This window comes from Excalfactoria chinensis, chromosome 3, assembly GCF_039878825.1.
Source record: "Excalfactoria chinensis isolate bCotChi1 chromosome 3, bCotChi1.hap2, whole genome shotgun sequence".
Classification (NCBI taxonomy): Eukaryota; Metazoa; Chordata; class Aves; order Galliformes; family Phasianidae; genus Excalfactoria; species Excalfactoria chinensis.
This window is the reverse complement of record NC_092827.1, coordinates 87,210,260-87,235,839: the sequence shown is the minus strand read 5'-3', so window position 1 is coordinate 87,235,839 and position 25,580 is coordinate 87,210,260. Positions and strand designations below refer to the sequence as shown.

At 37.4% G+C, this 25,580-nt stretch overlaps 1 long non-coding RNA gene across 2 annotated transcripts; it reads right to left on the bottom strand.

The window, feature by feature from the left end:
* Window positions 1-457: 457 nt before the first annotated feature.
* Window positions 458-14,638, bottom strand: LOC140250381 (uncharacterized). Of its 2 annotated transcripts, XR_011903154.1 has the most exons (5): window positions 14,586-14,638; window positions 11,940-12,040; window positions 8,092-8,121; window positions 6,863-7,158; window positions 458-1,016 (listed from the first exon to the last, which is right to left on the bottom strand). It is a non-coding gene; the product is annotated as an uncharacterized lncRNA (long non-coding RNA). The 2 variants fall into 2 exon arrangements; XR_011903153.1 differs by lacking the exon at window positions 458-1,016 and having other exon boundaries at window positions 5,507-7,158; window positions 14,586-14,630.
* Between the last annotated feature and the right edge of the window lie 10,942 nt (window positions 14,639-25,580).

Below are 25,580 nucleotides of genomic sequence, written 5' to 3'. Positions count from 1 at the left end.
AATCTCTTCCTTCATTATTAAAATCCACAGTACTTCCTCTGTAAGAACCATAGATAGACATTAAGTATAAATGGATAGTCATTACAAAGCATTGCAGATCCATCCTACAAAGCTCATAATGATTGATATGAATGAATTTATTTATTCTGTGAGAGCCACCCATGTTTTTATAAAGTCTACAGATGCAATAACATCCAGTTGCAGTCCCCTCCTCCAGTCAAACCATTTACTATTACAGGCTTCTCCATCTTTAATGTTCTGCCTGAGCCTGAGATGATACTACAGCAAAACTTTAAAAGAGAGTATGTTCAATCCAGTCTCTAACACACTTTGTAGTAAAAAAAAAAATGGTTTGAGTGATGGGATTGTGTGAAAACTGGATGATGGCCATTTTTCATATTCATGGAGCATGAAATACTTCCCAAGCATTATTTTGAAGCACCATCCTCTTTTATCTTCTACAAAATTCTTACTGACAACAATCTAGCAGAACACTTGTAAGCTTGAGACTACTGAAAAATGAAACACATAAAATATGATACATAGTAGCCATGCTCTAGATAACATATACTACTCTATATAGATGAGCAATAGTTTCCAGTTCTGTGGGCTCAGAGTTGCAAGCACATTGACTTGCACAGTTCCCCACTCATGCATATAATGCCTTGAGGTTTACAGAAGTATGTAGAGGATTTAGGCACACAGATGCCATGGTTAAATAGAAGAATTATTTAGGTGATATTCACTGGAAATCAGATTTCAGCTCTGTATCGTGTATGTATTCCTCATGTGCTACTCAATTTAATGTACATTTTAACGATTCAAGTAAACTCCCAGCCATGCTATGTAAATAGGACCATAGGATTTGCCTTATCAGGTCAGATCACAGGTCCATGAAGTCTTGCTTTAGATATCCAACATCAGACTTGTGAGTGGAAAGTAAAAACAAGTGAAGCATAATCCCTCTGGGCCAATTCTGCAGTGCTGCCCTCCAGGAAAAAATTCCTTCCTTGCCCCTGTGGTGATCAGATCACAATAGTCTAATTAAAAAGGGTTTCTCAGATCAAACTGTATAAAGAAAGAATGTATGAAGATGTGATAGAAACAAAACAAAACAAAAGAAAAAAAATTAAAAAAAATAAAAATAAAAAAGAGAATGATACCAAGAAGCTTGGAGGGAAATTCCCAAATTTCTTTACAGACAGTTGCAGATTAAAGGCAAGAGGGCTACAGGTTGTACATGAGCTAATGTTCGCATTAATTGCTAATTCAGCATCAGCAGAGAAGTTCAGAATAGCATGAGCATAAGAATTCCTGTGTTTCTGATAGCTTCTTATCACACAGTTTCACTGCAAACATTAACAGTTTCCCAAACATCTGACACAGATGTGGAAGTTCTGCTCCCATCTTAATGACAGTAAATTAATATTTACTAGCAGATAGCAAATTAATTTACAACTTAGTGGCCTCTTTATGATGTCATCATACAGAGACATTGCATAGCTCAGGGTCACTGTAAGGACATGTTTTAGGAGGGATGAATACAGTGTTCACAGGGCACAAGATCACTTAAGATGTTAAAAAAAAATAAATCTGTACATCTTATTTTCCCTTCAAATGTAATAAAATTTACAGTTTGTCTGCACAAAATGTAAACTTTTAGTGTGATACCCTAAGCTTAGTCCACCAACATAATATATTAATTACTTGAATCAGAGAAAATAATAAATGAAGCCATCTTTTACTTATGAGAACTACCAACAGAATTTGCTCTTCCATGCCCTTATTTGTGAAACTTTTGGAACACTGTGCTCTGTACAGAATTGTGTGGTCTCTCTTATCATTGCTTTTTGTTTTGTTTTGTTTTTGCATCCCTTAAGCTCAGAGACATAGCAGGGTGTGGCTCTTTTCCATTAAAGGCTGTTTTGGGTAACATTAATCTAAGATCTATTTTGTTATGCTAACAGCTAAAGGCCTTATAATAATAATTTCTATTTGGCAGCATCACAGTCAACTTCACTGATGTGAACTTGCTTTAATTCTCTTTTTCAGGGGTGAGAAAATCTGCAGAGATTCTGAGGTGACTTCTCCATATTTTTCATCTTTTTATCACAAAGGGGTTGCCAGGGAACTATCCAAGAAAGAAATGCAGATAAGCAATACCACCATCAGCAAAAAGGGAAGGGAAATGGTGTTTGTTTCCTTGTTACACTTGAACAAAATCAAAGGCAGCTGTAAGCTTTCAAAGAGAAAAAACAATTTAAGTTAGTTAAATTTCTAAAACTCGAATGGATATGGAAATATTGGTGTCCAGATGACTGGTTACAAATTTATAACAAATTTTTACTAGTTTGTGACTGGAAAACAAGGTGTCTGGCAATAGTGAACATAAACATAGCATGCATGGACACATGCAATAACATAGTGGTTATAGTACTGACAACATGACCTTCCTTATTCTCTTCAACTTCTTTTTTTTTTTTTTTTTTTTTTTCCCCTCACTTTTAGCACTCAGCTTATCAGAAGGCAGAGCTGAAGGGGAAAGTTACTGGGACACCTGAGGAAAAGACATCAAAGCCCATGTACAAAACTGGATTCTGCCTTCCCTCCCTGGAAGGCCAGGCCCCTAGAGCAGCTGCCAGCTTTGCCTTGCACCTCCCAGCATCCTCCCATCTGCACAGACAAACAGCTTCCAGGCTTCTTGCTGCTAGGATCACCAGCAGAGCTGCAAACCTGAGTGCTTGCAGGCTCGTGGGAGAGCCGGCACCGGATGCATCTGAGCCTCTTCATGATGTAAAGAAAGTGGGAGAGGCAAGGCATTGCGACAGCTTCCCAGGATGCTCTTAGGAAAAATATAACCTCTGCAGCCTGGGTTCATAAATCCTTTACTCTCAGGATTTGTGCTCCTAAATCTTCAAGGTACTTCTGACAATATTTCTTTTAATATGAATTTATTCTTTTTGGAATACTTACTGAAAAGTTAATAAATCCTAGAGTCAGTAGTCTTACACCAATCCGACCTCTGTTAAGGTTAGGAAGGAGTGCCGTTGGCATAGGTTGAATTGAAGGGGATTTCCTTTTGTTTTGCAATGTGCACGCAGACAAGCAGGCACCAAGCTACAAGTGAGTAACTTTCCCACTAATCCTCCAAGGCGTGTGACAATATGACCCTGAGCTCTTACAACTAAGAACAGTATGGTATGTAAATATTATGAACATATATGGTAAGTGCTCTACTGGCTGAATAACATGGAAAATGATTCCCGAGAATGCCTAGCTGACCCTAAAGCTACACAGATTATTCTTTTTTTGTCCGTAGCATTCATCTCTGTTCAAAACCATGATGATATATTAGATGCAAGTTCACTGGAGCAGGAATTATGCCTTGTTTTCTTTATTTCTCAATTAAGCATCAATTTTGGATATAAATACTCAGGATGAGAAACAAAAGAAAAACAAAACACTGCTTTGTATTTGCCACTACATTCTTCCAGAGAGAAATAATCATATGTTGAAATGAGAACATTTTAACTGCTAGCTGAAAATCAGGATGTCAGTGTGACACATTAAATGATTCTAAAGAACATGACTTGCTCTTTAAAGATATGCACTTAAAATTAAGTAAATATGTTACTGATTCTTTGGAAATGTAATGGCACCTGTTAAAGTTACCAGTCTATCAGGAGGAAGAAAGAAAAAGCATAGAGTTTTAAGCCTGTGAATAGAAATTTAACAACACAGTAGAAAGTTGCCTTTTTACAATGAACATATACTATACTAAAAGCTTATCAGTTGCACTAAAACAATGCAATACCGAGGTTTATTTGAACATAGGCAACTGGGATAAAGCAGAAGAGGAGAAGAATGCAGTTAAGATTTACTGATTTTGCAATGAAAATAAAAAGTTATGAATACCCTTTCAATAGAACTCCCAAACATTGCAGGGATTGTGTACCGTCTACCCTTTTAATAACCAAGATACTTTTATGTCTTGCAGCTCCTAATACTCTATGCCTTTGGAAGTTTCCATTTCTTAACATGTATAAGTACCAGCAGATTCTTCCTGTTCTCACTGTGTATTTTCCTGATTTGCAATTCAGCTTTCATTATTGATAGAGACTTGGAACCTGCAACCCACAGAGAAGTCCCAAGAGTGCGGATTTATCCGTGGAATTATACCAAGAATAAATTAGATCGTGGACTTCAGAGGCACCACTCACAGGGGTATGAACTACTGGCTTCAGTCCACTGTTTCCATGCTTTGGTTATTTCCATTTAGTTTAACTTGATTAGTTTCCAATACTCGGTAAATTTGATCAAATTCTTTTTTTAAGAATATATTTGCATGTCAACTACATTTTTCACATCCTTGCTCAACCTCTGGAAAAAAAACCTCTTAATAGAAAGGGAACTTGTAGTTTTGCCTGTAAAATAGCAGCAACCAAATTTCCACTATGATTTGGGATCAAGCATCGGGTGCTGGAAGAATATGTTGCAATTACCCAGGTGAATTGTTAACTGAAATGTAAGGATGCTAACTGAGGTAAGATTATTTCCTGCAGTGTCACCGTGAACTCACATTCTCCCAGCATGATGCAGTGCTTATGACTGATAGTGGCTGTTAGGTCCAGACTGGGAGCAACAGCATCCTGTTCTCAAAAATCTTTCCTCTGCCTAATGTTCCTTGCTTAACATTCTGTTAATTCCTGTTAACCATGCTATTCTCCCAAGGGCCTTAAAAAAACCAAACTACTTTCTTCATCATGCCATTGTTTGATCACCACTTTGTTTGTATGAAAACAGCCAAGCAAATATTAGGAAAAGATAAGGGAAAAAGGGAAAAGAAAAAGAAGAAGAAAGGAAAAAAGAAGGACTGAGATGGGACAAAAGCTGGTGTAGTAGCAAGGAGCATTTCCTTCATCCACTTCTTGAAGAATGCAGAGTTTGATTTTCAAAACAGGAAATCAACTTATATTTGGTACAGACTAGCATTTTCTATTGTGGAAAACAAGTAATAAACAGAAATGTTCTCTTATGGTCTCAGACTGCTGACTGTGTTTCAGAGCAATTGCAAATTTGTTAGGAGTTTGCCCTTGCAAACAACTATGTCCTTAGGGGAAAAGTCTTATAGAAAGGCTTTCCTTTTAAGGTCTGACCAAATCCCATTGAAGCCAATGGAAAAACTCCTGTTGACTTTGAATTAAGCCTCATATAGAAATCAGTCTGATGACAACTAATTATTTAATTCCTGACTGAAAATTAGAATTGATGAACTGATAAAAATAACATGCAAGCAATTCTGAAAAATTATTTCAGGGTATATTTCACTACTGTTGTTGCTAAGCTCTTGCCACCTCTTGTTCACAGAAATTCAGGCTAAGTTACAGCATAGACATGACAACGTTTGAAAATATTTGAAGTTCAAAAGTTTTTGGACGAATGATCAATCATCTGGAAATTCATCACAGAAATCCATTATACAGTAGCTGTCACCGTTTCCGTCTTTTGTTTAATCAGCCACTCAAGTGGAAGTCTCAACTAGGTCCAAGATTTGTTTAAAACTAAGGTTATAAATCACCTTATACACAGAAAAAATATTTCTGGACACTAAATAATCAATTATATAGCTTTCAAAAACCCCAGAGGATAAAATTTGAGTGTCAGTACTATTTTCCCCCCACTAAAGCTTTAGCATAAACAGTCATATAGAAAGTTATACAAATCATACAGAAAGTTGAGCATTATGTTAACAAGACGAGAAGAGCTAAAAGAATCGTTACCTTCAGAGCAGCAAAATTTATCAGAAAGCAGCTGATTTTAGCCAAGATAGTCTCACACCACAAGTATATAAAGTCGAATTACAGACCTTATATTAGTGCAATGCTATAAGGCCACACAGAATTTTCTCTGTGTAATTTGTATTACGTGCTGCCACTGAAGTAGCTTAAAGGTTCACAGATACATCTGTAAATTATCAAGTGGGAATTCAAAAGAGAGAAAGGAAGAACCACAGACATGAGGTTGCTGACCTAGGAGTCACGCAGAGATAGTACCACACTCATCTACACTCTCTTGCAGGATACTGAAACTACAGCAGGAATATGTAGAATGGGCAATGTAACATGTCAGCCAAGGGACTAATGCAAACACTCTGAATTCCGTTAATATCCTGACCAGGGACTATAACTAGCAGGTAGACACTGCTTGTTCTGCTCTTCTAAGATGGGTTTGGCAACTACCAGTTCATAAATACAAAGGACAGCCATGGGCAGTAACATCTTTAGGAGTCACTTCCAAACCCAGCAATGCTCATGAATCAGGAGCTAGTTTGAATGTTAGTTTTGTGAGATACATAGAGTTTTAAATATAGAATTCATGCAAAAAAGGAAAAAATAAAATAAAATCAGCTTTACACCAAGTAACTGTTGGAGAAGAAGAAACACTAGAGTGTAAGGAGTATCTTAGTTAAGCACAGAATTAGAGGTAGATTGTGTCATATCACAATACTTGCTGAGAAGGTAAATTTCATTCTTCACTTGGAGATCAAAAAGGAGTTTCACCTTTGACTCTCTCCTTAACAACTGCACATAGGTGGGTTTGTTCTGATTTCTCACATTATGCAGCACACATCACAGATGACTGGCAGAAGAATACTCAGCTTAGCCCAACACCCAACACTCTTTTCACCCAGAAAGGCAGATTTCATATTCCAGCTTCCCACACACTGCAGTCCTGTACATGCTTATCTGTTACACAATAATCATAATGATACTCATTTACCAGATCTCTCCCAACTCCCAGCTAATTAGTTCATATTCTATATTCGTCTCTGATTAATCCAAGGCTGTGATTTCCACCCTACCTGTGAGTCAAAGACGCCTTGTGGTAGATCATATTCTTCTGACTTTGTGCCTTACAGGGTATGGAGGGAATCAGAGAAGGAAGAAGTTCTTTCTTTTCTTGTTCTTTCTTCAGCTTCGTGCAATAGGTGTATACATGTACAAAGATAACTCCAGGTGAAAATGAATATTCCTCTGTGGGAGTCAGAACTGAATCAGGATTGACACTGATTTCAATTGCAGATGCTGGCACAGAGTAAAATTATTTTTCAAACTCAGAAGTGTTCCCTGGTAAAGTATTTAAGGTCGCATTTTCAGGCTAGAAGGAAAAAGTGATGAAAAGTTCTTAAAACTGAAGAAACAAAATCCTTGATACTGATCCAAAGCCCTGCAAAACAAGATCCCATATGGTAATGGCAAATCTTAAGAGAATGAAGGGGGATAAAATGGGTATATTTTCCTTCATTTCTCTCTTTTACCCCATTGTTTTTTAAAATTGCATGTAATATGTCACAGGAGGGTCCCTGCCAAAGACATGTTTTCACCCTCATTCACCAGCAACACACATTCCATACTTGATTCCTAGTGGCTCTGTAAGGAAAAAGGGGCATGTAGTAGGTAGCAGAAGGCCCCATATGGCACCAGGCAGTGCAGCACAAAGGTGTTAGTCCAACTTCTGGAAGCATCATACCCATATTTTCAGATTAGATTAGCAGTTCTTTTACTGTTGCAAAGGTTCTCTCTGCTTGAGATAGTCCTTCTACCATCGTTGTTTAACACTGCACAATGCTGAATGATACATAGTAAGCAAAACATAAGTATTTCTATCCAGATTCAAAATAACTTTTTCTGTTATCTCAGTGCGTGGGAGCAACCTAGTTGTCCTTTCTAATGCGTATAAAGCATCTACTATCCTAACTGATTCTCCTCTGTCCTAGTGAAAGGTAGCCCAGAAACTGTTAAGGATCTAAAGGTAGTAAGACAGTGAGAAAAGGACCCCGTTTCCCTACACAGATTCTCTAGACTAAACGATGCTTCTCAAGAAGCCTGTTGTCTGAATAAACCCTCAGAAACACTCCCTGTGTTACCAATCTTACTGCTACAGACCACCCTTCCATAGGTTTAACAAGCAAGAATTGCTTTGGCAATGAGTTCAGTCCTTTCTCTTCCATAACCAAGTAGCTTTATGACTGTAGGAAGAGACATTTGTTACTCATCTGTGGAAGAATTTTCACAGTGGGGCTTCAAATACCTGTTAACATTCATCCTGGAGATTCAAGTCCTAAAATAAAAAGGGACCATAAAACACACTGTCAGCATACATTATGCATAAAGGCAGTGTTTCAAAGATGCACTGCAAATTCAAATTATATATGCAAAAAACTGCAGACATTGCCAGCAGCATAAGGTAAAAAGTGCACAATCTGTCTATTGTCATGTTCAAGCTAACACAATATAAAGTGATATATTTCAGTCCTAATACATATCAGTCATAATATAGCTCAGTCATAATTCAGTCCTTAGTACTAGATTATATAACTCATTTTATTGCTACATATTTCTCTAAGAACTGTACAGATTCAGACCGATGGAAGAGAAAACTTCAGCAAAGTATCTTTTTATAAAGCCTCAAGTAATAAAGAACATTGTACCCATTACCCACTACAAGGTGCAAATATTTCACAGAGTTTTGGGAGTAACTTATACTTCATTTATATCATTCAGTAGTAGCCCGAAGAATAGAAATCTGTAGTTCAATCATTACTGATTAATTACTCAATTATTAATTATTACTTCAGCCTTCTGATTTCTTCAGTTCTAGATGAAGAGTAAAGGACATTGCATATGGACAAAGGTAGCAACTGCCAAGTTTGTCTAGACTCTGAAGAATCAGGCCTGCTTACAGTATTATTGCACTCTTTATATCCGTTGTATATTCCATGGAAACAATGAGGATGCATTACTTTGAGTGACCTACATAGATCTCCCAGATTTTTCTCTGCCATCTGTTTTAGTCCTGCTTTTTACCTCTGTGAACAGCACAACACCGTTACTTCTTTAAAAGCTCTGCAGTTCTAACTGAATAACTCAGATCAGTTCATCCCACACACATCACCACAGATGTCATGTTTGAGTGCCTTGACTCAAACAAAGAAGGTATTCTCTTAAAGTGATAAATTACATGAGGGAGACATATTTAGCTGACAAAGGAAAGAAGAGTGTTTCCATGGTAGGCAGTAGTTTCATGGTTTTGGACTTTTTTCTACGATCTGTTTTATTTTGTCTAGTAAGTCAAGGGCTAGCTAACTATGCAAATGTGTTCAATAGATAGAGAAGCTTTCCATCTAAAGTAATAACTATGGGAAGCAAACTCCTATACACCTTCCCTATTACAAGATTATTTTTTTGGCTACACATTGTGCGTTATAAACCACAGGACTGTAATATTTTGCTAGAAAATAGAATTAAAAATGAATTAACACTTCATCTTTTAGTCCTGATTCACAAGTACATCATAATTTAATTATGAATGAAATAAAAACCTAAACTTGTGCAGTTCTTTAAATATATTCCTATACCACTTAGGAGCAGACTCCTCTCTGACACTGAATGGAGTTGTACTTTATATGTATAGCTATAGTGAACCATTAAAAATAACAGCTAATTTGTAACATGCAAATACAGGTAAAACACATCAACACAAGAGCATTTATTTTACTGTGCATCTTGAAGGAGAGTGTGTGTATATCCATTTAACATAACTTGAGTTTTTGGAAAACTGGAGTCTAATTCTACTTAATATACATCTGAAGCAAAATAGAAAAGAGGAGCTTTGTTGGAAGCATTCTGATCACTATCAGTGCTACAAATAACAGTAGCTGTGGAGATTTTATAAACATTTCTTTATGGCAAGGATAAAATCTAGTGGCTATCTGGCCTCCACAAATGCAATCACCTGGTATTTATGTTGACCAGCACTGTAGTCCAGTTTTAACCATGGGAAGAAGCACCAGCTTGTTTATTTTTCCCTTCTTGCCCTCTATAGTCACAGCACCACACGACCTCCAGTCACACTTTGGCCCTTGAAGTATCATTGCATACCACTCCATGTTATTCTTCTTTCTTGGAAGAATGCTTTTAAAGACAACCTAAAGACCCAAGTATCTGCTGCAGACTTGAATAAAGCATCTTTTTCCTCAGTAAAGGAAGGAGAGGGACTCAGATTTGTTCAGATTCCAATTGTTCTGTTTGTTGAGGTACTGAGCAATTTCATATCTGTCAACTCAGTGGCATGATTTCAACAATTCTGGAAGACAATTATCTTGAAGATAACAGGAAATCAAAGATTGGGTTCTCCAAAATAATAACCTCAAAAGCAAGCAATCAGAACTAACCCTGTCAAAATTAAAAGGAATAGGAAATTGTGAGAAACTGGTTGATAGGAGACATAAAGTCTCGTTTTCCTGAAATTAAGTAATAATAAAAATCTTCAGTCAGTGAAAATATAAAAAAGCAATTTTCTTCCCCATCAGACAGCATGGAAACAGCATTGACTTCAGTGCCATAACATGATTATAACTCCAAGAAGGGAACACCAGGTCACAGAACACAACATCCAAAAGTAAAAGTAACTCTATTTGCTGGTGTCAGCAATTTTTACAAAGTTACTAAAATAGCCCATTACTTAAGTGTCCAGTTGCTTGAATGATTTGGGTTTTTCTTTTTTTTTTTTTTTTCTTTTGGATGGAAGACAGGGAGAATTGTGTTGGCTATTGTAAGCATAGCCTGTACTCTGTCTCAGTGTTTGACCCTACATTCTTTCTTTTATATGAGATGGAATTCATTTTCCTTGGGCAATGATAAAATGAGAACACCATGGAAGCTTGTATCATTGGCAGAGGTGAAGGGTGGGATGGAGTAGATGACCTAATTGGGCTTCTCCATCTCTACGTTCTCACATGCTGCAAAATTTTGTGATGAGCTGTTGGTTTAATTTTACAGGACTATAGTGGCCAGCTTGTAAAATCTGACTAGCAGAAACATAATATAACTTATTATATTGCTATGTCTGAGTTTGTTATTTGTTTGCTTAGAAAATAACTTTCTCAGCATATAAATCAGAAAAAAAAACAAAACCCTAGTCTTCTTTAACACCTTGAAAGTGAAACTATACAGATGAACCTCTGTGACTTAAGAGGGCCTTTTTCATACATTTACCCAAACTGATAGGCTGATGGCCTAAAAGTGTGACAGAGTGGAGACAGAAGGTCCTTGCAAACTTGTGGAAAAAAAAGACAGGAATCTGTTTTGGGGTGGGATTTCTAAAACATGAAATATTTTCTAGTAACTCTTACTATCACAAATTGGATTTCACAATTCATTTGCACTATAAAAGCTTAGCTCTATAATTTGCATATAACAACAAGAAGCTGATTTGGAAGAATAAACTTGTGAAAAATCCTCATTTGTAGGTTCAATTTCACTTGGGCCTTATCAAGTCCCCAAAATAATTAATGGTTCTCTCATGCACTGGGGAATTTCTTTGAAAGGGGTAGAGCAACTAAGGAAAAGGCACATTCCTTTTATTTGCTGTAAATTACTTAGTTTTGAATTAGGACTCTTACTATAAGGAAATTCTTGCATTCCTACTGCTACTAAAAAAGAAACATTCTAGAAAATTAAGGAAATTATAGGGGGAAATACACATAAATAACAAAATTCTCTCCTCCTCACTTCTCACATTGCACCTGTCAGACAATGACCTTGCTTGTAGACCAATACACAGAGTGTGATAAATTGCTCAGAAGATCAAACTAATTAAGTGGCTGTTATTGTTAATTTTTCATTTCTAGAAGACATTCTTAAGTTGTATTTAGCACTCAGCACCTACACACCAAAGTACATAGCTCAGATGAGCTAATCTTTAAAAGTGAAGTAGAAATGAGCTAATATTTTTAGGGAATTGTTAGCACAGTATGGCAAGAAATCAATAACAACTTAAAGAAAACCCTCACCTAAAACTACTCAGCTGTGAGCAGTAAAGAAGTACCAAATTGCAAAATGCTTTGACTGTTTTTTGTTTGTTTGTTTTTTACTTACTCATATCATCTGTTTGGTGCAGTTTCATACTACAGGCTTCTATCCTGAAGCAGTGAAAGTGTGCTCAGTATGAGAATATGTACCTTGACAACCTGTAGCAGCTATACAAAAAAAAAAAAAAAAAAATAGACAAAGACTTTATCCCTGCATGATGATAATAAATACATTTATTATATTGAATAGACTGAAAACAAACTCACAACCTACATACTTGCTGTGTATGGGCATACATGTATGACACATGCACATATATGAACATCAGTAACAGAACTTTGGTTTTAAAGGCATGCAGTTGGCCTCAGGAGCTAAGAAACTAAATTTGTGAGCTGTTAAATGTCAGAGCCGACCTCTGGGAGTTTGAGGAGGGATGGTGTGGTGAAGGGCAGGCTTCAGGTCATGTTTTATACAAGAAGTTTAATTGTTCTGGCTAGGAAACAAAAGTGACTCATTTACTTGAAGTGGGTCTCTATCTCCCAATGCAGGGGAGGATACTGCTAGCAATAATATCTTTAAAAGAATTGGACTGGTTTACTCCAGTATTTTAACTACTTCCATTCAGATTCATTTGTTTTGGACACATAATTTGATAGTGTTCCAATGATAGCAAAAAACACTGCTTTTATCACCCTTCTTGAACCCATGCAAGTCTTTTTGTTGTGTTTAAATCAGGTTGGGTTTTTTGGCCAAAGAAAATTGTAAGCTAGTGGGCCCTTTCTGAGCCTTTTATTGGGAAATGCAATAAACTATTTAACTGCATAGGTTGTAAAGTCATCATGACACAGGATTTGTGGTGTTGTGCTTTTCAGTTTCACTCCTGTCTCAGAAAACTCCTGCTGTAGATTAAGTATGAGCATTTTGAGCTATGACAAAACACAAATAATGAATACTTCCTTAGCAGCATCCAACTTATTAATGAAGGGCTCTCATTCATTTCAGTTTAGCTTGTCTGTATCCCACTTTGCCCACTTTCATTTATCAAGCTCTTATTCCTTGATTGCCAGCCTATTTTCAGCTAATAATTACCTTCAGCTTCAATTTTGTAAATGCCTGGTTTTGGTGACATATTTGGTACAATATGTAAAATTCAATAAAGAGTTTTACCCTGCAAAATACATTTAAATTTCTTATGTACTGAAGATTAAAGTAATATAAATAATCTGGTGGTTAAGAATTCTTGCTGATTCATAGTACTTCCATATTTACAAATACATCATTTCTGAAGTGGGTCAAATCCTTGTCTCTGAGAACCACTGCAATTAAAAACTGAGTTTGTTACAGAGAACAGAAAAGGCCTAAAGAGCATAATGCCACGCAAAGCCCTTTCTTTGTGCTAAGAAAGAAATACATATTACATTTTCAAACTACAGCTAAGGCTGCATTTCAAGCTACATAGAAAATTTTTTTGCTTCCACAGCAAATGCAACTTCTCTGAGAAATGATTGAAGCCAAAGCTAAAAATACTTCAACTCTAAACTGCATATTTTTAATCATAGTAAATCATAGAAATGCTGTGTGGAAGGGACTTCCAAATGTCATCTAGTTATATCTCCTGCCTGAAGCAAGATCACCAGCCTTCCACTGAGCAGAACCATTCCTCTTCCAGAGGCTGTAATACCACTCATATGGCTTCTCTGTTCATCTAAAAGATATAAGCCTCAGAGTCAGTTGCTGGTATTCCTTTAATGAAGATGATTTGCAGGCTGCCTTCAGGCATAAGTCCCATGACTTCTGCTGGCACAAGGTGAAATTCCTACTTCAGTAATAATACTGTGCCTGGCAAATATAATGTTGACTTAGTTAAAAATTGAGAGAATTCTCTGAAAATGAGATTCACTGATGAGTAAGATAAATAAGAAAATATAAATAGATGATATATGAATGTACATTAAGAATTGGGCCAAGCTGCAAAAGCTGGATCTATAGCCAAGCTGCCCTGAAGTTTGGAAAGCTAACATCCATAAAACAAACACAAATGTTGAGCCTGTGTGAACCTAACGAGGTTCAGCAAAGCAGAGTATAAGGTTGAGGTAATCCCAGATAAGTATACAGGCTAGAAGAATAATTCCTTGAGAGTAGCCCTGCTGAGAAGAGCTTATGGATTCACATCGATGAAAGATTTAACACGAGCCAGCACCACATACTGCAGTTTAAAAAGCCAGTAGCATCCTGTGCTGCATTGCAAGGGAAGCCAGCAGGGTAAGAGACACAATAGTCCCCCTCTACTCTGTCCTCGTGAGGCCATGTGTGGAAAACTATACTTGAGGCCCTCTAAACAAGCACATTATCAAGATTTTGGAGAGGATTCAGGGGAAAACCAAGACAAAGAGACAGCTAGAGCATCTCTCCTATGAAAAAAAGTGTTGGGTTTGTTCAGTCTGGAGAAGAAAAGCCTCTTGGGAAGCCTCATTACAACCTTCCAGTATTTAGGGATAGATTACCATCAGGAAGAAAATTAACTTTTTACACAGGTAGGTAGTCATAGGGCAGTGGGGAATGATTTTAAACTAAGGGAAGGAAGATGTAGTTTAGATGTTGCAACATGATGAAAAACACAGCATTGATAGCAGAGTCCCAGACTTCAGTAAGCAAAAACTTGCTCAAATACAACAGCTGTAGGCACAGAAACAAAGGAAAAGAGCTGCTTACCTTCAGGAAACCTCAAGTATGCAAAGAGCTCCAGCAAAATACCCTTACCTCTCCTGCCAGCTTTCATATGAGATCTGAGAAGGCGTGGATTCTGGCTCCACCCCTTCAGGTCACTCAGCAGCACAGTATGCACCTGAGCTCCCCTGGGTTGGCCCTGCCTTCCCACCAGGTCCTCAATAACTGTTTCAAGCTGTGACTTAGCATTTTTGCTACAGTATAGGGGAAGTTTTTTGTGGAGAGGAGGGTGAGGTGTTGGAACAGGCTGCTCAGAGAGGTTGTGGATATCCCATCCCTGGAAGTGTTTGAAGCCAGGCTGGGTGGGGCTCTGAGCAATCTGATCTAGTACTTGATTTAGCTGTTGACAGCTCTGCCTATAGCAGAGGGTTTGGAACCTTGAGGTCTCTTCTAACTGAAGCCATTCTATAATTCTATGATTCATTGCTCTTATCAACTTTTAAAGGATATAATTGAAGGCCAATCATAAATATTTTAACTGCTTCCTCTGCAATTCACCTATTGAAAAACATCTGAATATTGTTTTTCTGTGAACCCAGGTGTAGTATCAGCATTCTTTCGTGTACCTGGAACCTGGACCAAGGGAAATTAAATATGCTATCAGTAAGAATAACATCTGCTCAGAAATTGTATGGAGATAAATATATGCCTTATATTAGCTCTTTTTTTATGACCCTACCTGCTGTGTTCTGTTTGTGCCTAAGAACCCAAAACATTTCACTTTGCTGCAGATTTTGCTTAAAAATATTTTGTTTGGTTTCAGTGAAGAACATGCTAGCCAAAAATCTGTACTGAAGATCTGGATTGAGGTTAACAGCTCGGTGAACTAAACCCAAGTACTGTATCTAAAGACAGGAACATGAAACCTTATGAGAACTGTTGGTCAGTGAATGCAGCCCTTTACTATTGCAAGTAACCATGGTACACAAGCTGCCTCGGAAATGAATCAAGTTCTTTCTGTTCCTGTGAGTCTGACTGGAAGGCTGTATCAGCACCACACTATTCAGATGGCTAATAACCTCTTCTCATTTTCAGTTTATTTTTCAGTTTATTCATTCCCACTTTAAAGCATTAGCTTCTCGGTCATCACTGATCCTACAGGATCAATTACTTTACTCCCTCTAAAATGTTCATAGATCATGAATAAATCTGCTTCTTGCTTCTGTTCTCTCTCTTAAGCTAAATTAACAATTTGTTCTCACTTCTTCTCATTCCTCTTATTACTGCAAAAGCTTCTCTTTCTAACATTATTCCAGTTTAAGTTAATCCATTTAAAATGTATTTGACAAAAGAATACTGTGTGACCTTTCATCTGAGTCAGTGGTGATGCTTCTTCTGTCCGCTTGTATTTCTTTTATCTTTCTTTTTTGGTGGGGTAGTAACTACATCCTTTTCACAGATTGACCATTGCTAGGGTGCAATGTAGGAAATTAAAAGAAAGCAGAATATAGCATTGGTTTTGAGGTTCCAGCTTATGGAACAGGTTTATTTTCAGTTTCAATTCAGTACAGTTTGTAACCTTTATGGTTTGTTACAAAGAAGACCCAGATCTCAAAGTGAAACTTAGGAAAGACTAAGCCACTCAGCCACCTTACTTCATATCAAGCCATGAGAAATCATAAATATTCTCTCTTTAAACAGGTGTATGAAATGAAGACAAGCGCTTGAATTATGTAGTCCAGGAGTTTAATTTTTAATGAAAAATGAAAACAGGTGAATTTCCTATTATTGTCAATTAAGTGTACTTTTGCATAAAATAATCAGAGCGAGGCACCTTCTCTTTGCCTCCATATTGAACTCTTCTGGTATGCAGAGTGTTTAAAAACACAATCCAACCACAAACTTTGTAAATAGCTCTTATTGTCATCATACACTGGGAATAAACAGATGACTCAGTATCAAGCCCAGTAGAGTTATTTTTCTTCCTTTATGCAACCAACCATTTTTATTTATTTTTTTTTTTTTTAATTGTTTCTGTTAAGGAGTTTTTCACAAACAGTTTTTAACCTTTCCTGTGGCAGTGTATCATTATTTCTCAAGTACAACTGAATTCCACATAGTTCTTTCCTGACAGCTCTATGAACATTTCCTGACGTATGCAAAGCACATGCTGTAATAGACCTGATTAGATAAACAACTATAAATGTGCCCTTAAAATGAGAGGAGCAGGCCACATTATTTTTATTGTATTTCTTCCAAAATGCAGTGTGTCTTCCTGATCTCCTGAAGCCAATCAGAATCAACATGTGAAAAGCAATCCAAGGAAAAGCAAATGAGGGAAGTATCTTCATCAAAGGAGTACATTTAGTGCATAGACAAAGGGGGTAATGTTTTCAAGTAGCATATAATTATATTTTGGAACTTGTTACGACCTGAAGTTGTGAAGGCCAAAAGTTTAAAAGGATTCTTTTGGTGACTACACCAGCTCATTAAGGACAGGTCCAGTGGTAAATGAATGAAGCAATCCAACTCAGTCTCCAACTCAGTCCCCCCTAAACTGCGTATTGCCAGATGGTGAGGAGCTCTGTAATTCATAAGAGAAAAGGTCACTGTTAAGTGCACTATTACTACTGCCAAGGATGGGCTACTGAGTTGAAGAAATCTTTGTCTTGATGTAGATTTCTTTTCTTACATTCCTAGATGGATTCAGGTGAACAAATGCAACAACATATTGAAGTGTAGTAAGTGAAACTTACTCAAATCTCTGGTGTGCTTACAAAAAAAAGCTAACTGCAAATATAGCTTTTGAGGTCTTGAATGGAATGAGAAATGCAAGTATATTTTTCTGGGTCTAATTCGTACACACTTCATATGGTACTTTTATTTCTGTGGATGTCTGCCAGCATTCTGAGAAAAGGATAACACACACATGTATCTCCCTGGTGCATGAATTTGTCTGACCCAAAAATTGTTAAAAATTCTAGTAAAGATACACCCTGTAAATGTTGCTCCACTAGAGAAAACAGTGGACAGTGATGACAGACAGACTCACACTAGATGGTAATAAATTCAAGAAAGTACAACAGGGCTCTTTAGTAGCAGAGGGAAATCACAGCCTGTTGAGTGTTTTGGCCAGATGAATACTTTGAAATTTCAGTGTGTACTTAGACCTCTTGCTTCTACAATATGGAGGTTGAAATTTTCAGTGAACAACCTCTCCAGTGAGACTTACCAGACAGTCTGTTTCTGGTTAGGCCAGAAATAGAAGATGAACACTTTTTCATACGTTATTTGAGCACTGTCGTCCGCTAGCCTGAACAAAATTTTGCAAATGGCTAAAGAAATAAAAAATAAAAGAGTTCTTATTAATTTCTGGTTTACTTGGGATTCTACTGTCAGTAACAGAACTGTAGGCCCCTGACTGAAGGGCAGGTAAAGAGGTGAAGGTATTGCTGTGAAAAGCTACAACTTTAACATTTACTGGAAAATCTCTTGGCAGCCAGCATGGTAAAAGCAGTGTGTGGGTTGGTGGCCAGAGAGTATTCAGGAGTGACTGGATGAGACACAGTTTCAGCAAGTCATTCCTTTACTCTTCATTAAATTTTTTTTCTACGTAGCTGAAAATAGAAACTAGAGCTGTCTTGTTGTCAGTCCTTAAGGACAAACAGGATTAGGAGCATAAAGGGGCATTACGCTCTATTGCTCTTGGGCCACAGTGGAAATGTGGTTTGAGTTTTGGAAGGGCTCAGATTAGTCTTTGGTGCCAGTAGTTTCATGAAGCTTTAGATTTCAAATAGGTCAAACTGGCATGTTAGTAACTCTTCTACAAGGCTGCCACATTGAATCTGATTTTAGTCTATTGGAAGATATGCAGTAACCAGGTACCAAACTTGGGTCTGTACAAACTACTTGACAGAATTTAATGCACTAGTGAGCGGTACGCAGCTTCACAGGAATTCAGTGTTACAGGTATAAAAACGACTTTCTTTTGTCAGTTTGTTTTTCGCTTTGTGTTGCTGGAATGTAGGTGCTGAGGGTTTGTTTTAAATGACTGTTCCCCAGTATTGCTTCACAGTGTTGCTTTTCATAAGAATGTGGTGAGCTATCTGAAGCCCGCTTTATATGAAGTGTTTGGAAATGCATTTGCAATAATGAATGGGTAGTGGAAATTCATCAGGTCATACAGAGGCTGATACTGTGAGGCAATGAATTAACAATAATAACAGTAACTGATGCAGTGGGTTGTTTTCATTCTAAAATAAACTAACTCATATACAATGCATTCTGGTTGCATTTTTCAACTCTTTTTTTTCCATTTTAAGCACAAACAAAAAAGGTGAATACTGTTAGGAGGTAATATTCTTAGGAAGAAGTTTGACAAATGCAGTTACAGCAAGATGTTGTAGCTTGTATTGCACGTGGGTAAACACGTGCTTTCACACCAAGGGAAAAGTTTAGCTTGGCAGCTGGGGCTGAGAAGCATGACTCCAATCTCACTTAAAGCCAAAACTGCAGAAACTCAAGCCATTTCCAAAAATAACATCAAAATTAGATCCTTGAACCTCCTCAGACTGGTCATGCTGAGAATGATGATCCTGGGGACCAACAAAGCTACTGAGTCCCCTACGGAAATGTTTGTGTGTGCTGATTTTGTGCTTCAGCCATAGAGAAAGAGATTTTTTTCTGCAATTAAATACAAATATAAATCATATTAATTTTGTTTTAGCATTATTTTGTTATTTAAAAATGATTATATCTTTTTCAGGGCTTTTTGATTATAATGCTAAGCTAATAAAGAAGACCTCTTAATTGACATCCATCAGCACAGAAAGTAGATTAGAGGAGGTTTACAAATAACCTTCTTGCAAGCATAGAATATACTTCTGAGATACAAAGCCTCAGCTAATGAGACATTTCAGTGCCCTTCTCCATCTCAGTCATTTTCCTCTCCAAGTTCCCTCCAGAGTTAGGAAAGAAGGAAGCCATTGTTTCTATTTTCAAATTGCAAAGCCTATAGCCTGCTAGCAAATCTTTATTGTGCAAGGGTGAGAAATCTAAATTTTAAAAGGATCCTAGTCTCTGGTCCCTCCTCAGGAGATTAAATGCACAAACAATGTTGGGATCTGGACTTCACATTCACTTCAGTCAGGTTTAATGAAAGACCTGGTGGGAGTCATCCTCCTGGGTGATGGAAATGTGTGAATTCAAGTGAATTCTGATACTTTGGTGTCATGATACCTACTTGGTGAATTCCAGAAATTCTTAGGAGAGAAAGTGCTGAGTTGTGCACTTAGGCAGAGAAAAAATTTCACGTGCTTAGGGAAAATAACTTATGTAAACATATGTATCTTGGTGATAATGCTCTTGAGCTTCTGCCTGCACTAAATTTCAGTCCTTTAAATGAGATGCATTAGCCTATGTAGGACCTTTGTGGTGGAGAACTGCATACTTGTCTGAGTTAAAAGGAAAGCATTATTTGTGGCTGTTTTTCCTATAGACACGGTTTTTCTGTCTCAGAAACCAGCAATAATATGGAGGTACACAAAACTGCTGCCAGGGTCACAATAGCCAAAATAAAACTGCCCATTTAATACTTGCCTAGATAATTTCAGCTTATGTGGCAGTGGGGCCAAGGCAAAGAGGACAGAAGAAGGTGACCCAAGTGAAAGAGGTTCCTCTACAACACAAGGCAGTCTATACGATGAGGCAGAAGGTTTGTCCTTATAATCCCTTTTCCTGCACAGGAAGGGTCTCAAGTGATTGTAACAGACAAAGCAGGTTTTACTCTTCTGGAGCTATGAAATGGAGAAGAGAAGGTGTTTGCTCATTGCAGTGCTTTGTAAGTGTTCACTACCTCAGCAACGCTAACATGTGTAGCAGCAGAAAACTTTTGGTCCTAATGTGAAGGGCCAGTGAGGGTCTCTGAGGGATGTGAATCTGGATCAGTTCTAGCTTGCTGTCTGTTTTACAGTAGGATGTAAAGATGCAACATCGTTTTAAAGAGGCATTTCAAATTAACCCCCATTCAAGCATAACTGGAGAGTCCCAGTGGGGGCACACTATTATGCAGTTCCTAGTGTGGGTGTGTGCGAATAGTACTAGCTAGCACAACATTATTTAACCTTCAGTGTATTTATTTGGTGGTAGAATAAGTTTTGATTTTCCCATTTATAGAGAATCTGCTGGGAGAACCAACATATTTCACACCAGCTCTCGCAGTTCCTGAGCAGTGTAATAAAGCAGAGTAATGGATAATAGAACCCCTCACTCCCATTGTTTTATTATGCATTTCTATGTAAACTCTTTTCAGTATTTTGCCAAGGAAGTCCTGAAATTCTGCACTGGTGCTTATGAAACTCCAGACCCTATCTTAGAGTCCCCTGACACATAAGTTCTTCCTCACCTAAGGAACAGTTCCCTTACCTCTTCAGAGCCATACTTTACAACTTCTTTTTCTAGACGTTTTCCATCTGAATAGGGTTTGATTGGGTTCCACACTTTCAGGTAGGCACTAAGCTATCTCATCAGAAAATCACAAAAAACTTCCCCAGAAACTTGGGTCTAAAGACCTCACGCAGGAAGGGTTAGTCCAAAAACAAGGAAAGAGTTAGTGCCCTTTTCAAAGCTCAACCAGTGTTTTGTACTTATCAGTATTCCTGTTTGTACTGGGAACTGTTCTGTTGCCCAATGCATTCTCTTTTCATTTTCCAAAGCTTAAGCACACAGCATAAGGAATACCAGTTGTTTAATCATCATCAACAAAAATTGTTTACAATAGTTCATAGCTGCATAGCATTGCTAAATGCACTGTTGGATTTAATAAGGCCACTGATGTACTTAAAGTTATTCACATGCTTACATACTTTGATGAATCAGGGCTTAAGTGAACTGCCTAAAATCACTCTAGATGACTGAGAAGCCAGAACTTCTAACTACAAGTTCTGTGCATTAACTGCAAGATTATCTTTCCCCTCCTGGGAGATTCAAGCTCAGTGTGTTTCAAAATGACCACTTCTGAATGGTGGATGAATGAAACGGTACACATAAAAATAACTGCGATCAAAAGTTTTCCCTCAAACTAACCATTAGCACTGACCCACCTGATGCTTCCATTTGAACATTTCCATTGCCTTAAAATTTATTTTCCATGTTCATGTACATCTCGATTCTGGCCCAAGCCAGAAGGTGAAATGCCAAAATACTGTACAAAAGGATATCTTTGTGGTCCAAGTTCAAGCATTCAATGTTGAAAATCTTGCAACAAAGTTTGTTCTCACAAGCTCAGCAGCCAAGTCTTGAAGTTTTCAAGTGCTTAGATAGTATAACGCCAGATCCTCAATTTCAGTGGAAATATACCTCTTAAGCCAGCTGACACTCTTGTTCTAACACATATTCAGAGACTTTCTAATCCACTGTTACCCTACCGTCTGTGTAGTTTTTTCATACTCTGTTACTACTGTAGTGTTTGTGCTGAGTAGAAAACATATCTTGAAGAAATTCATTATATTAAAAACTTTCATTTTTAAAATGTATTTATTGTGTGGCTTATTAATCACTAGAGTAAACCATGGGCTATGTTTTGCACTGCTGATGGGAAACATTTTGACTGAGCAAGAATCCAGCTCCTACATCAATGGATGCTGCACCACATGAGCAATATGCTCTCACTTTTCCCCATCCATTACACACAGAAAAAAAGAAACTCCAACTTGGAAGAACTGCCAGCTTCTCTTGTAAACTGGTATGAAATATCAGTGCAGTATATGTGGTTACATCAACTACAAGTTTGGCCTGCTTTGTGGGTGGCATGGCCAGGTATGGAGAAGAAAGCTGGAAGCATACAAGAAGGCAGTAGGCAGAATGCTGTGCTTGTGGTGGCTGCAATTGCTTCTTTTTACCTGTACTCTGCCCAGATCCATGGCTTTCTTGCATAGTTGTTGAATAATATTTACTGTTGGACTGTTGGACTATAACAAGCTGGTGGAGAAGGAGGAGAAAATATTAAAAAAAAAAAAAAAAAAAAGCTTCTTGCACAGACAAATACATACATGTTGAGCATCCCATGGTTAATACAGAGTTAAAGGCTTCTCGTGTATTTGCATCATAAGGATAACTTTGTAAATGAATCCAGGGCCATTTTTCTTTTCCCCCTTTTAGATGAAGTGAAAATGTACATGAACACACAGAATCTTCTGCTTCAAACATCATTTTTACTATCTAATACTACTCAGCAGAAGAAGTAAAAGACAGACTGGGTTACTAAAGCCACCAAAGTGGATTCTGGCTACACCCTTACATTTACAGAAGCAGCTTGGCACCCACCAAACAGAAATCACAGGCATGCAGAAAGGAGCTGGTCTTAATGCTCCAAATGTGTTTATACTGGAACTCAAAATAAATAGAGAATAATGTGTCCTGTGTGTGCTAAGCAAGCCTATGACACCAACAAATTGAGCTGTTTTGGAAAATGCTGCCTGGGGAAACTTTAGCACTAAGCTTTGAAAGGAATGGAGCCAGAAGTTGTGGGTTGGGAGGGGGAAGAAAAAAAGAGGAAAAAAAAGAAAAAAAAAAAAAAAAAGAAAAAGCAGGCATCACCAACAAATAACCCAGAGAACATTTCAATTCTGTGCATATGATATAAGAAAACCCTAAGTTAAACAGCTTGGTTTTGGGCATCACACAGATCTTTACCACTTTGTAGCTTATTAAAATGTTTAGTGTTCCCAAGAAACATAAGAAATCATCAAGCAGTTAACAAAGACACATCTTATTCAACAAGAGTCATAAAGTTTTGTACATTTTTACAGAGGTTGAGATTGAGCTGTTTAAAGAGGTATAGAAACTTGGAAACAATAACAATAATCAGATTGTCTGAAACACCCACAACTGACTGCCTCGTTCATTCCTAGTAGTGACAGACTAGATAGAGGAAAGTTTGTGTTTGCAGTTTTTGTAATTAAATGAATTTTGATGGTGAATACTAGCAAAATTAAACTGGGCAAAATAAAGTTAGATTCTGCACAAGGGTCCTTTGTCCTTTTCTGTCATTGCCTCTGTGCTTCAATTCTATAGCCCCAGAAAGACAATGACTACAACAGTAATCAAACCCAAACATGTGTAGTAGTTCTAACAAAGGAACTCCTAAAACCACTTTTTCTAGGGTTCTGAGAAAGCTTTGTTTGTTTAATGCCACGCATTATGAACACATATACATAATAAATATCAAAGAGCTAGAAAAAGAGTTCTGATAAGATAAAGGAATATTCAGATGCATTGTTGAAGTTTCCACACCTCCTAGACCTATAAAGGAGATGTAGAGTTCTTGTCAGCTTTTTTATAGAATTCCTACAAATTCTTCCCTTCAGACTGTAGTGTGAAGAATAATTTGCAATGTTTCTTAAACAGTGGTCTTTTGGAGCAGGCCTCTTGTAACCAGCATTTATTGGTTGTGCTACTTTCCTGATGCATCTTGTACAATCATCCAAAATCATAACCCTCAGATCTAAGAAGAAAAAGCTTCTGGTAAATCCCAGTGGTCAGTATTCATTAGTAACATAAGGAAATATGCATTTCCTACATGCTCCTTTAACTGAGCTATGAAAACCCACTGGGTAACATGAGCCCACCGTATAGTGGCAAGACTGAATATTCCTTCTGCACTCCTACAAATTCTAAATTAGATTGTACAGACAGGTAGACCTTCACATGTTTAGCCTGAATGCCTAAATTTGTTCTACAGGTCATGCCTGGGGACCAAGTACCTAATGACTAAGACTGCTAATATGTGGTGGCATGAGGTGCTGGAACAGGCAGCCCAGAGAGGTTGTGGATGCCCAGACCCTGGAGATATTCAGTGGAAAGAAGCCAAAACAATGAAGAAGAATGTGATATTAATATGTATGCAGTAATTAATTTATCAGTTATTATTTTACCTTGTCTTCTGAGTGACTGAAACTTCCATGCCTGATACTAAAAATGAGAGATCCTTTCTGTTTCCTTGATAGTAATAAAATAGTAATTAAATACTTAGACAGCAGAACTTCCACCTACCATGGGCTTTTAGGCCCCCAGCACAGCCCACAACTTTTGTCCTTACTTAACAGAGCATGAAGCCTATGTTACTTTATAGAAGCAAACAATCATATATGTGGATATGAGAGAGCTTTTTTGTCAGATATTGCCTCCAGAATTTCTGAAAATTCACATGACAAAGTCATTGGTCACATCAAGAATTTTTCTTGTAATAAGAGCACCAAGTCTCTTCACATTCTCTCTAATCAACAATAACTTTTGTAAATCACTGTCAATTTCCCATCTTTTAAACTAGAAAAGCATTGAAAAATAAAAAAGAGAAAGTAGGTAACATAAGGAAAAGTTAAGCAAGAATAAGTTACAAAATGTAGACAGAAAAGCAGCCTTCCCATTCCTCTCTCAGTCTAGCCTGGCCCTGGGTCCAGTTTTCTTCCCATTTGCCCAGTGGTGCCCCCTCACAACCCCTTGGCTTATACCCTTGGCTTCCACATCTTTCTTACCTCATTATTCCAGTTTGCTTCACCTGCTTTGACCATAAAGGACAGTTAAATTGGATGTTAACTTCTAGACTTCCCTTTTCTGAGCTCTGCATATTGTTATGTGAAAAGTATGATCTGAAGATATTGTTTGGACTGCATGTGGAAAACTTGACTTTCAGAAAACAGTTGTATCATGGGCCATGAAAATTTCTTAGCTAAATGTCTGGAAAAAACAATTTTTTAAGTTATTAAAAGCTGAAAAGGAATATAATTCGCTAATTCATTTTCAGTAGATTTGAATATCATCAAGCTGATAGCTATCACTGGGGATATAATTCCTCTTTTATTATCCAAAGCACAATCACCACAGAGACAGGCTTCCCCTGCTTGTTTCACAAAGGCCTCGCCTCTTGGTAGGAAGATAATCTATGTTGATAAAAAACTGCAGTTTCTGCTGTGTTTAAAGAAATGAATTAGAACAGTCCTAAGGGGAAAAAATAAAAATAAAAAAACAATAATAAAAAAAACA